Raw genomic sequence first — 13,407 nt, forward strand, 5'->3', positions numbered from 1 at the left:
TACCAGACAGAAACGTAATAATTCATATTAGAGTTACTCCCCAGGTGTTCCGTTTAACTCCCTCTTTTACTGTAAGTTTGGAGCAGGCAGTTGACTTTTCAGCTATATAAAAAGCACTTAGTGTAAAAAATTTAGTATACACAATAATAATAAGCTATAGTTAGTTGTAAGTGTAGTTACTTTAAAGATGTATTTGTATGCACTGTGTACAAAGGAAACTTAGTAAAATATGACTAACATTAGCAGTTTTGGTGTTTTTACTTTAGCAGGGATATGTACACAAATTGGGATATTTTCTTTTCCTTTGCGAATGTCATCTTTTAGTGGAAGACCTAATCCCACTTTATATACACACAAATAATACCGTTCATCTGTACTTTCTTGGCAGCCTGTGTCATATGAAAACAACAAATTGGGGAATTGGGGCAGATTTGTGAATCTTTGTATTCTTACATGTTATATCGCTGCTTTGAGACATGCCAATGTGTTTCCGCTGCTGTTTCCAGGGAGAGGAACAGCCTCGAAGCGTCTCTGCAGACAGTGAAGCAGAAAAATGAGGCTTTGCTGCTTGAAGTAGAAAAGTTAAAGGCCGTGAACACCGATTTACTGCGCCAGAGGGATGCCCTGGAAGAGCAGAAAGAGGAATTAACCAGAGATTGTGAGCGAAGTCGTAAGGAACTGGAGAGAGGGTGAGATCAGTGACGTATTTCTAAGCGTACTGTATGTTAACATCACTTATAGATGGTTTTTAGTGCTAGATGCATTTATAGTTTAACCTCATACCGGCCTTTCCTTAGTTTGCCTAAACGTCTTCTTTGTGTTTAATATAAGACTGTACCACGTAGTTACTCCTAAATATACGTTCATTTTATTTTTTTATATAATCTCCTGAATCCCATCCCATTTAGTCACATCCTCTGAATGTCTGGATACGAAAGAGCTGCTCTTGTAGAGCTAGAGGAGTATTATGATTTTTTGTATGATTTACGCAATTCCAACGTATTCCTTTGCACTCCAGTAAGTAAACAAGTGTTAATAGGCTGCTTTGCAATCGCATGTTCATGTAGACAAAGGTCTCAGGACCAGTTGGAAGAGAAAGTGTCCATGCTGAAGAAGGATCTTGTGACCGTGAGGGAAAGCCTGAGTCAGAAAACTCTTGAAAGAGATGTCTTACAAGGAGATAAGGAGACTTTGGCTAGTGCCCTTTCCAAGGTGAGTGAAGGAATGAAAGCTAAAAAAAAAGTCAAAACGACCTGTACAACTGAGGCACCGTTCCTTCCGGGTATTAACAACTCTTTCTCTTCCTCTGTAAAGCCACCTCCTGTGCTCATCCATATTATCCTATGTTACCGCCACCCAAAACTCTTTTGACTAATTCAGGTTTTTATAACAAAAAAGTAAGTAACAATTGAAAAGACTTCCCTGGAGGTAGTCATTTGTCTATGTGCTTCAAATATATGAAGTTCCAAACAAGTTACTGAGGCACTAGTAAACCAACAAGAAGAGGAAAACCATAGTGTAAAGAAATGTAGTATTGCAAACAGATGATTAAAATTGCAGCATAAAATGTGTACAAAAGCCAGAACACCAGAAACTCTCTATGCAGAGTCATTTTATGTTGGATAGTTAAAAAAAAAAAAGAAATTATTCATAGGCAAGGTTATCATACAGCATTCTGCACCGAGGTAGTTTATTGCTGACATATATTTGCTGTTATAAAACTTAAACTTTGAGGTTCATGAACATAAACACATATCAGTGGTGGAAACGTGGAGCAATAAAACCAACCCCGAGATAAATACTACCAGTATAGGTTTAGTTGGCTATTGTGACCCTTTCAAATAAGAACAGCCATGATCTTTCAACTCCATAGGAAATATATTAGACATAAGCATTCAGTTACTAAGTATTAATCCCAAAAGTGCCATCTTCCAGACACACCACATACACAGTCTGTCTTTTCCCCCAAAATGAAATGGTAACTATTGAAATAACTACGGTGCGCATTGTCTCTGGTGCATGTGAATTGGTTTTAACTCCAATTTCTTTGCCAGGCTGAATCAGGCAGAGCAGAACTGGAACTGGCGCTTAATCAGATACGCAGTGAATGTGCAGCGCTGAATGACTCTCTGGCCAAAATGGGCGCACTGAATGAAGGCCTGGCACAAGACAAGGTGGCACTGAACCGTCTGATTTTAGAGGTAATGAAGAAATGGGTCTTTTGTGAATTGGATTATTATATATCGGTTTTGGGCCACATCAGCATTGCTTTTCATCAGTCGTCTTCTTAACTGCCCATACTTCCTGTGTGTTTTAGTATGGTTCCATTCTTTTACATTCCAACGTAACTTTTTTGTTGGAATGTAATGTTGATTTGAGTGCAGTTTCCTAAATAACGATTAATTATACCCTGTATTTTTATTTTGTTCCTGCAATTAATCTAGCTGGAGACAGACCATGTATCTCTGCAGGAGGAACGTCGGGCCAGTGAGGCTAACGTTACAGCTTTAAAGGAGGAACTGAAAGCCCTGGAGCTTGAGATGTCACAGCTAAAATCAGACAGAGCAGGGCTGGAGCGCAGGCTCCAAGATGCCAACGAGAAACATCAAACGCTGGAAGAGCAGGTCCACACTATGCGGAGAGACAGAACTACTTTACAGGAGCAGCTCACTCAGGTAATACATAGATTCATCATAATGCAAACATTAGCTCACCTAATGTAACTCGTGTAAATAAGTGAATAGCACCACAACAAATTACATTCCCATTCCCAAGGCTTCACTTTTCTTACTGGTTGATACTGTGGAAAAAGCACAACTGTACTAAATCCGGCAGGAAGTCTAAACATTACAGTATCTATGATCCACTTAAGGCTATAAATACAGTAATAATTCAAACATCAATCAGGTTCTTTTAATCAAATGTAACAAAAAAGGTCCATAATCCTCTCAGCTTCACTCTTTCTCTTATTACCCCACAGGCCAATGCTAAGACACAGTCACTGCAGGATAAGTTGCATGACTGCCACAGGGAATTGGACTTGCAAACATCAGCGTTGCAGAGGACAACGCAGCACATAGAAGAGCTGACCAACGAAAATGCAGAGCTTGGTGTGCAACTCGCTGCGCTGGAGGCTGAGAGACAAGAGCATGAGGAGGAACTCTCCAGACTCAGGTATGTATGCCGACTCTTGTTACTTTCACAGTCCTGTTGGTACTTTGCTTTACTTAACTTTCTTGTGGGTTTCTCTGGGACAGAACACTTAAGAACTCCATAGAAAACACACTATATGATACACAGAGGAGGGCAGCTCAGCTTGAGGATAGCAGGAAACAACTGGAAGGAGAGATCAACAGCTTACTTCTTGCAAAGCAAGAACTGCAAGGTATCCCACCCCTGTGTAATTCCCTCAGTAATAAAGTGTGCATGTTAACGTTTTGTGTACTTCATCAACTTGCTCAGCGCGCTATGGAGTTTAATAAACTTAATAACTGGTTTACTTTGCTTTATGTCTATAATAAGTTACTCCACAACTATGATGGGGTCTTAGAATGGGACTAAAGAATGCAGTGACTACAAAGTAGCAAGGTTACAATGATTCATGGCCAAAAACAACAAGCTGTAGGGGCTCTTAGTAATCATACACTGTAATTCTAATCATGTTTGGGTGTTATTTAAAACAATATAAATGGAACTAACTTTGATAAGTCTTAGTACAGTAGTAATAGAAACAGAATTGGCATGCAACTGGATAACCTTTTACACAGATGAAAAAGATTGACCTAACAAGGATGTGATTACCATACCACTTGTGAACCATGAAACTTGCTGTCAAACTTCAGGATCAAAACCCCCATTGTTGGAGGATCATTAGTGAGGCTGTGAATCTTAAGGGAATCTAAAGACCATGAAGCATTTTACAGACGTTAGTGATGGAAGCTGTATCACGCCAATTAGGCAATGCCAAAAAAAGACTGTCCCTCAAAACTCAAGCAAGGAGAAGGAGATTTTTGAGAAAAGGCAGAGAGAAGCCAGTTTGAACGTGTTTACAGAGCTAAGAGTAGAGGTACACCGGGAAAAAAAAATATCAAGAGCTCTGCATAACACTGGCCTGTAGGGAGGGTAGCAAGAAAGAAGCGGTTACTCAAAGACTACCATTTGTGGAGACGTCTTTGAGCTTACCAGAAAGGATGAGACTCCCCCAGCTGTGGTGTGGAATAGGGGTTTTGTGTTCAGATGAGGCTGAGATAGAGCTTGCTGGCTAACGATATGTGTGGCACAATATACTGTCCATGCCTCAAAACACACCAGTGAAGTATGGTGGACAGCATTACGCTATTGAGGTGCTTCTCATCAGCATGGGCTGGCACAAACCTTAAAACTGAGTAAAGAATGAATGGAACAAAATGCAAAACTTGTGCACTAAAAATCTGAAGCTTAGGAGGAAATTCATTGTTCAGCATTTTACCAAAATAAAACTAATACTAATTTAGCAATAGTTGATTGTATGCCCAATTGTTTTAAAAATATATCATAGATAATTTGAGAGAATGTTTAAGGGTATAAACTATATAACTATATTTTATGATGCATCTTTTCTAGTGATCTGGGCTTTGTCCTTCAAACATTCCAGTTAACTACAGCATAGAATCACGTTTTTGAACACAATGCTAGAAATAAACAAAAATAAGTGGGAAATGAAAACTAAAGTGCCATTCTGCAGCTCAATAGTGCTTGATGATAATTCTTAGTTCAAAACGCAGTGTGTTGCGCACGTTCAAAAGAATAACCATTGCAAGTAGAAGACCTAAGAGTATAATTAGGGTGAGATACAACATACATCATAATGCATGGACTATTACACCTTGTCCATGCATGGACTTATCATTGGAATCTGATGCTGGTTACATATATAAGGAGGTTCAACACTCAACAGACCTCATATTATTTATAAAGAAACCAAAATGGCTCAACAGCTGCTATCCAAGGAAAATGCATTTAGACATTTTTCGTACCCAACCGTGATTCTCCGTGGCTGCTTGTAAACACATAGGCTTCACCGACTCCCTCTCTCTCATCAGCGGAGGTGCAGAAGCAATCCCTGGAAGCAGAAGAGAAAATGGCTGCCCTACGTCAACAAAACGTTACATTGGAGCTCCAACTGGCCCAGACAGAGCAAGCAGCGCAGCTTTCTCTTAATAACCAGGTCCAGCAACACCAAGACACTATGGAGAGACTCAAGAAGGAAAGGGTGAGCCTTGTGTTTATCTGTGCATGAATAATGGATGTTTTCCCCACACACAAGAACATTACTGACAGTGAAGGGGTTTGTACAGAGTGACTTGTGGGCTTATTTGTAAGTAGGAACACTTAAGCTAACATATAAGCACATCATTTTTGCAATAAAATAAAGGACACTCATTATTCTCTGCTTTTGAAAGTAATATCTATTTTTTGCTAGATCCCTGAGCAACTACAAGATATAATAAGGTTAGAGTTGGCGACATGTTAGCAATAGAAACACAGGAGACAAGTAGAGTTATGTTGATACCTTGATTGGCTAACCAAGATTCCAAATCTACTTAGTTAGCCAGTAAACTTGTTATGTATGAACCAAACTCTCAGGCTCTTATTCCTTATCAACCTGTTGGCTTAGGAGTCTCTGTGCCTAGCAATGAATTTGGAGAAACAGGAGGCTGTGCAGCGTCTCGAGGAAGAGAAAAAGAGACTTCTTGAAGACTTTGAGGCCACAAAACAGAAGTTAAACTCAGACATCCTCCGTCTGCAAGAAGAGAAAGAAGACAGCTTGCTCAAGGTGGAGAGTGAAAAACAAAAGGTAACGTAGCAGCTGGAGACCAAGGACGAAAGGCCAATCTCAAAATGAATCAACATGAATCTCAAATTCCAGATTTTCATTAAGGAATGCTTTTTTGTAGGCTTTGCTGCTCAAAGAGGCAGAGAAGAATAACCTCAGCGAGAAGCTGAAACAGTCCCAGAGAGAGCTTGCTGACCTCCATCGTGAAACAGAAAGGTTCAAACGTGAAGCGAAAAATAACCAGGAGCATGATAAGGTGAGCAGTAATATTGAAAGGGAACTTGTCTTATTCAAGAAGACAGCCCACAGAATTGAATGTAGCATAGTGCAACAAATAATAATCCGAAGAGGTCCAGTCAGGCACAATGCTGTTGTTTGTACACAAATAAAGTGTATGATAAACCCACAAATTGGCAGTATTGTTTGGAAATATTATCTTTGTGCAGTGGAGCCCTTAAGAAACCACCAATATAGATTACCGTATTTGCTCGATTATAAGACGACCCCCCAAATCTGAATATTAATTTAGGAAAAGAAGAAAAAGCCTTAATATAAGACGACCCTATAGGAAAAAAAGTTTTACCAGTAAATGTTAATTCATGTAAATTATTTTTTTTAATAAAAGCTATGATTGAGAAAAATATTTAGATTTTATTTCCTGCCCCCCAGTTATGCACATCTGCCCCAGAAATGCCTTATGCCCCCTATATGCCACTGTGCCCCATGATATGCCTTTTAACCCTCTAAATGCCACTGTGCCCCATGATATGCCTTTTAACCCTATATGCCACTGTGCCCCATGATATGCCTTTTGACCCCCTATGTGCCACTCTGCCTCCAGAAATGCCTTATACCCCTATATGCCACTGGCATTAAGGGGGTTAAAAGGCATATTATGGGGCAGAGTGGCACATAGGGAGGTTTAAGGCATTTCAGGAGGCAGAGTGACGTATAGAACGTTAAAAAGGCATTTCTGGAGGCAGAGTGGCATTAAGGGGGTTAAAAGGCATTTCATAGAACACTCTGCCTCCAGAAATGCCTTATGCCCCCCATTTAACACTCCCCTGCCCCCCCCCCAACTGACCGGTGCTTCTGACTCCCCTGTCATGCAGCCAGGGCAGGGAACTCTGATCTCTGACAGCCGGGGAAGGTCTGCGCGATGGACGCAGACAACCCCCGCTGCTAGCCACACCTCCTTCCGGCTGCAGCGTAAGTTGTCTACGCGAATCGCCGAACCTGGAGGATCCAGGTCCCCTGCAGCTGCGGGGGATCTGGATCTTAGTCGTCTCATAGTCAGACCTATTTGAGGTCTGATTATAAGACGACCCCGATTATAATCGAGCAAATACGGTAAATGAATTCTTCATAAAGGGATGTGGAGCAACCTCAGGAGTCCGTGTGCAGAAGCTGTAGTAGAATTAACTATTTCTTGTCCCTCACCCAGACTGTGCTGGATGATGTGTCATCAGAACTGAAGACCCTGCAAGTGGAGTTTGAAAATACTATGCTGGCTCATTCGAAAGAAAACAGTAATCTGTGCGAGCGAGTGAAGCAGCTTAGTCAAGACAGAGAAAACCTAATGAAAGAAGTGAGTGATGTCCTTGTAAGACACGATTGACGATAGCTACCAGGTTGATATTTCTCCACCTCGAAGGCACTTTGGTATTAACAGAATGAGACCTTATCTCTGATTCAGGTGGAACAACTGACAACAAACGTGAGGATGGCTGAGGATACGAGGGATGGCCTGCGTAGGGATATAATTGAGATGCAGCGTCAGCTAAGAGAGCTGGGGGAAACATCTGAAATGCAAAAGAAGCAACTTTTAGATCAACGCAGAGACCTTGGAGATTTAACTCGTGAGAAAGAAGAACTGATGAGATCCAACAATGAACTGAGGTCCTGCATAAAAAAAACCGAAGCAGAGAAGAGCAGGTAAACGTCACCAGTGTGAAACCATAGACCTGTGGGGGGAGGCTCTAAATCTGGTTAATAAGCCAGATACAAATGTGTTCAAGTACATGTATATTGTACTTGATTTAATGAGTAATTGGGCTTTATTCACAAAAGTAACCCATAACTGGGCTTTTGCGGTGCCAGTGTAGCACTTACAAGAAAAGCCCCCTGAGGTTTGCCCTCCATAATACGTTGTGGAGTTAGTAAATTGAAATGATTCATGCTGCAGAAGAAAACGCAAGTCTTTAAAACATGGTGTATAGCATGTTCTTCTAGGTTTTCTGTTTTATTGCAATACAAGGAGTAATTTCACGCTAAGCAGCTTCCTGGGACTCCAAACTACAGGGGAGATGTCAGTCCTCCAATATACAAGTGGTTTTTTTACGAAGGGAGTTGGGTAGAGAAGGAGACATCCTTTCGTGTTTTTTTACATATGTACATCTATAGTTAGGGCGTCTAAACATATATCATGTTTAGACGCCCTAACTATAGATGTACATATGTAAAAAAACACGAAAGGATGTTTCGCCTTGGTGTAGGTGGACATATCGTCTTGGTGTAGGTGGATAGAAGGGAAAAGTATTGCTATAAAAGTATTGCTATAACTCAGTATAAGACATTGGTGACATAGCTAACTTAATTCGGTCTACCATGGTGTCTCAATACTCTATGCTTCAGTCTCCAGGTTGCTTTAGATGAGAAACAACAGAGAATAACTGTACTGCAGAACGGAAGAGCATGTGCAGAGAAGGAAGTCGCACAACTGAGGACAAACCTGCGGGAGGTAGAACGCAGCCACGTAGATGCCCGCAGACAGCTGCAGGAACTTCGAAGACAGGTGCTGACTGGCATATCCTTCGCAACTGGCATACATTTTTTTTTCTAATCTCTGCTAAATAAACTAGTATTGCACTTTTGCATACTGTGATCCTTGACAACAGTGTTATCATTAGTTATATTTAATATATATTTACATATAATATACATTTGTGAATTCAGAACAGGATTCTTTTACAGATATGCCCAGATTGGCAAGTGTTTTTAATTTTGCTTAATATCGAGAACATATGTTGAGAAGATATAAGCTTCAGTAAATGTCGTATGAACGTGCTAAACTATCTTTATGTTCAGGAGCAGGCTTGTAGGTTTCAGCACTAAAGGCTCGTCTTTTGTGTAACACAGAAAGGATAGAACCCTTTGAAATAACTGCATCATATCCTGAATCCATTTGTGGCAATGCATGCTGCTCCTTGATAATAAAGAAGGGGATGCTGGAAGTCCAAGCATTTTGTTGTTCCTCAAGGCTAGTAAGAGGTAGTGGTGGTAGGGGAATTAAAATAAGATGCTTTGTGTTAATGTAAGTTAAAGGAAGGTCAAGGTGTCTGATTGTGTGGACATTTAAATGTACACATTTGAAACATGTTGCCTGCAAGCATGGAAATGACTTGTCATATGATGTTTTTTGAAGTATTCATAATGCATTGTTTATCTTGCCCACAGGTAAAGACTCTCGGTGGAGAGAGTAGCCAAAAGGAACAAGAAGTAGCAGAGCTTCAAGCTCGGATACATCAGGAAGAGAAGAAAGAGGAGCTGAGCCGCAGAGAGTCACTAGAACTAAGACAACGTATCACAGAGAGCGAGGCTGAGAGAGAAGCTGCTCGCAGAGAGGTAGGTGCTACCCTGTGGCAACCAGATCGTTGGGCAGGTCCTATTTCATACAGTCATCCGACCATTAGCTTTAATCCATCCATAACAGTAGTAGTGTGCAATAATATATATTTTTTGTACTAATGCACCTGGTTTTACAGTTTACTAGTGCATAGTAACTTTTGTTGCACTGGAGCACTGCAGTATGAAGACATAAGCAATAAGATATTCACTAAAGCATTAGTACCATACTTATTTTTAAGATATTACCATCATGACTGATACCCATTATTATACGTTGTCACTAAGGCTGTATTTTTATTGTCCAATATTGCAGATATTAAAATCTATTTGTTATGGGGTGACATGTGCTGTCTATTTTGCCACTGGTGGTGATCCACTTTTTATCGCATTTCAACTGTGATATATTTGTTATTGATAATGAAAAACTAGGGAGCAAGGTTTTAACAGCGATGGTCAAAGCTCCAATATTTTGCCGACATCACTGCTAGTATTAAGCTTGTTCATGGATGAAAGCATGCCAATATGTTTTTTTCATTGTTATGCCATGTCTTTTAGATCTTGTCCTTGCAGCAGCGCTTGTCTGCATTAGAGTCTTCATCATCTCACCGTGAAAAGGATTTCGAGCTACGTTTGAGTGATAGTCGTGCTGGGGAGCAGCATCTGCAGGAGACATGCAAGACTCTGCAGGAACAGATTCAGCGAGCAGCCAGGGAGACTGGAGACCTTCAGCTTCAGCTGGGAGCTTCTGAGGCCCGAGTGCGGGCGCTTGACGCCGAGCTGAACAAGGCGCAGTTTTCACGACGTGAAGCCGAGGCACAGCTAAGCAACTTGTCTTCTACAATCAGACAGAATCTTGGAGTTAGAGGCCACAGTCCTTCACTGCACAGATCACTCTCTCCCAGTAAAGGCAAGAGTTTAAGTACTAAACCAGAAGATTATATATATATATATATATATATATATATATGGGTTCTGTAGATAGAACAGAGTGCAATTTGAATCTGCCTAGATATTAGTATTTCCTGTTAACTAGCACTGATCTCGGTGACAACAAGGAAGCTTATAAATTTCTAAGTCAGTATTTACTGGCCATATCAGATGAAGCAGCTCCCTAAAACACAATTAGTGAATGCACTACAGAATGTGTAGTGCTGTTCTATGGAGCACAATGACTAGGACTGTTATCAAGGTTCTACGATCAATTGGGGGGTCATAAATGTTATCTAACACCCAAGCCATCATATGTACAGTACTTTAACACGTTTGCGTCCCTAAAAGCTTTGTACTTCAGATATGAATTTACAGCTCTAGGTATATGTCACTGCCAACAACTTAATTTGGGAGATGGGTTGGAGGCAACAATTGTGTTATCCCTCTGCCAGAGAGGAGAGAGCGATGATTATTGTCAAGATGGTTTTTTTTTACAGTTTGGTGTAAGGTGTCATAGTGTCCTATATGGGTCATCTGGGAAACCGGCCAATTCAATTTATCATCAAACCATACATTTTTGAAAACTAGAAATCCCAGGGTATTTCAGAACGTCCCATGCACTAATTTTAGCACCTACATGAAGTACAATGCGTGTGGAAAAAACACGAAAATTACTACCACAAATTTTGACATAGGCTTGTGGTAGAATTAGTGCATGGGAAGTATTAAAATACCTCCATTTGGAATACCCTGGGGCTTCTAGTTTTCACAAATATATGGATTGATGGGAGTAAATTAAATTGGTTGACTTCAAAGATGTCCCAAATATGACATGGGAGCAGGAGGACCCGAAATGGCAATACGCTACTTGTACTTACTGCCCTATATCTTGCAAAAAACATCAAAACATTGGGTATTTTTAGATTCTGAAATTTGTCTAGAGTTTATTTAGCAGGTTTTTCCATTAGCTTTTGTAGATAAATAAGTGTTTTTGTAGTTATAAAAGTGTTTTTATATGATTTGATCGCCATATTTTATTATTTATTATTATAGTAAATCAGGTGATAAGATCAAAATAATGGTATCTAAAGCCCTTCTTGTCCTAAAACAAATAATATAACAATTTTGTGGGTACACTTAATGAGAGAGAAGAAAATTACAGCCAGCAAAAATGTTAGACCAGCCTCTGTTATAAAGTGTCCTGAAGTTGTTAAATTCCTTACCAAATAATTGAATATGCCTCCTTCTTTAATGAGAGTGTAATGTATATTAAATCCTCCATTTAATTTGAACTTTGGCAAAACTCTAACCCAGGCTATAAAACATCATGAAACCTAGTGAAAAGACAGCTTACCATGTAAAATAGTATGTAGGCATCTTCATATGCACGTTGAAAAAAGCTTAATACTTTTTGTATCAGGTGTTTTGATTTGAAATATTAACATTGCTCAGTTAAGTAGCACAGGTTCTGTAACTTGTAGTTAAGTGCATTTTATAACATCATAAATCGAACTGAACGCTTAAAAACTGGGAACAAATACCTTCAGCTGCTCGCTACTGTGTTACGGCTTTAAACGTATCTGACTAGTTATCGATGGCTTGTTTTTAGAAGGACGAAGAACTCCTGGATCACGAGGTGGGTCCCCCGATCGCAGCCGCTCTCCGTACCCAGAGATGGACACTGAAACTGTGAAATCAGCCTTAAAGGACCTTTTGCAAGAGTTAAGAGACACTCAAAAAGAGAAGGTCAGTATCTATACACACTGCTTAGGAAACATATTCAGCGCTGTACAAATGGCTTGCACTCCTCAATTTGCACCCTATTGGTATTCTTTCTTTACCTACGTTAGGATGAGGCTGGAATTCAGATCCTGTCATTGCGAAGACAGCTTGATGACAGTGCTAATGCCAGTGAGAGATTGCAGAGTCATGTGCAGAAACTGCAGAGACAGCTGAGTGAACTCCAAGAAGGTACGTTATCCGTTCCCTTAATAAAATAAAGTGTACAGTTGTCATTTTCACTCTGTCAAGGGATGGATGAGTATCCATCGGTCATAATTAATGAAATACAGAAATGCCAGAAGCTGTTAAAAGACCTGTTTCTAACATAAGTAATGGTGTAGTAGGTATGGTAGCTAATTGTAACACCATGACACAGAAAATCATAAGAATGAAATCAGAGCAAGTCGGCATGCTAGTATTCTGTACAAACAATATTTTTGTATGCTGTATATCTGAAGTATAGCATTTTGCAATGAATAGGTAACTGTAGGAGTGATACCAGTAGTGGTTACTGATCCCAATTACACTGTTTAGTTAATATGTCTGTTGTATATTACATCACAGGGCAACAGAGAGCAGATGAGCGTCTGGGCTGTGCAAACACAGAAATGCGACTTCTTCAAGAAAACCTACGGCAAGCTGAGAAAGAACGGCAAACACAGGGAGAGCGCGCCATGGCACTGGAGCACAGTCTGCGCATCTGCGAGGACGAAAAAAGAGATTTACAGGTACATGGGCTAGTAACTAGAATATTCTGCAAGAAGACAAGCACAGTGTATTATGTGCTAATACATCAGTGGCATAGGTTAATACAATGAGGGAATTTAAACATGCATGGCATATGCTTAAGGATATTGAGGTCTGAGACTAGATAAACTGAGTCAGTAGTAGACTGAGCGGTTGGAAAAGAGGTTGGCAGAGAAGGTAGGGAAACAGAGCATGAGAGAGAGAGAGAGAGTGAATGAGAGTGAGAGTGAGTGAAAGGGAATATGGACACCAGACAATACATTTTGTTTTCAAATTAAAAATTCCCCCCCATTTTCATCTGAAAGAATGGGCAGGGAAAAATGTGCCCAAATCGTTTCTTGCCCAAGAGCACATCTGCTCAGTAGTACTTATTTGCCATCAAAGTCTATGTTTCTATGTCTTTGACATAAAATAGTGCAGAGGCTGAATTTAGAGGCACAAATATTTCTTTTTTTTTTTAATTTGGAAATGAATTGGCAGCTCAGTCTCAATAACAAACCTCTCAT

The 13,407-nt window shown here is 40.1% G+C and overlaps 1 pseudogene; it reads left to right on the top strand.

Moving 5' to 3' along the window:
* Nucleotides 1–13,407, top strand: part of LOC149288256 (uncharacterized) — a 60,208-nt pseudogene that overhangs the window by 40,531 nt on the left and 6,270 nt on the right.

Source organism: Sceloporus occidentalis, unplaced genomic scaffold (assembly GCF_023333645.1).
Source record: "Sceloporus occidentalis isolate IW3139 unplaced genomic scaffold, rSceOcc1.0.p SCAF_53, whole genome shotgun sequence".
NCBI classification, from domain to species: domain Eukaryota; kingdom Metazoa; phylum Chordata; class Lepidosauria; order Squamata; family Phrynosomatidae; genus Sceloporus; species Sceloporus occidentalis.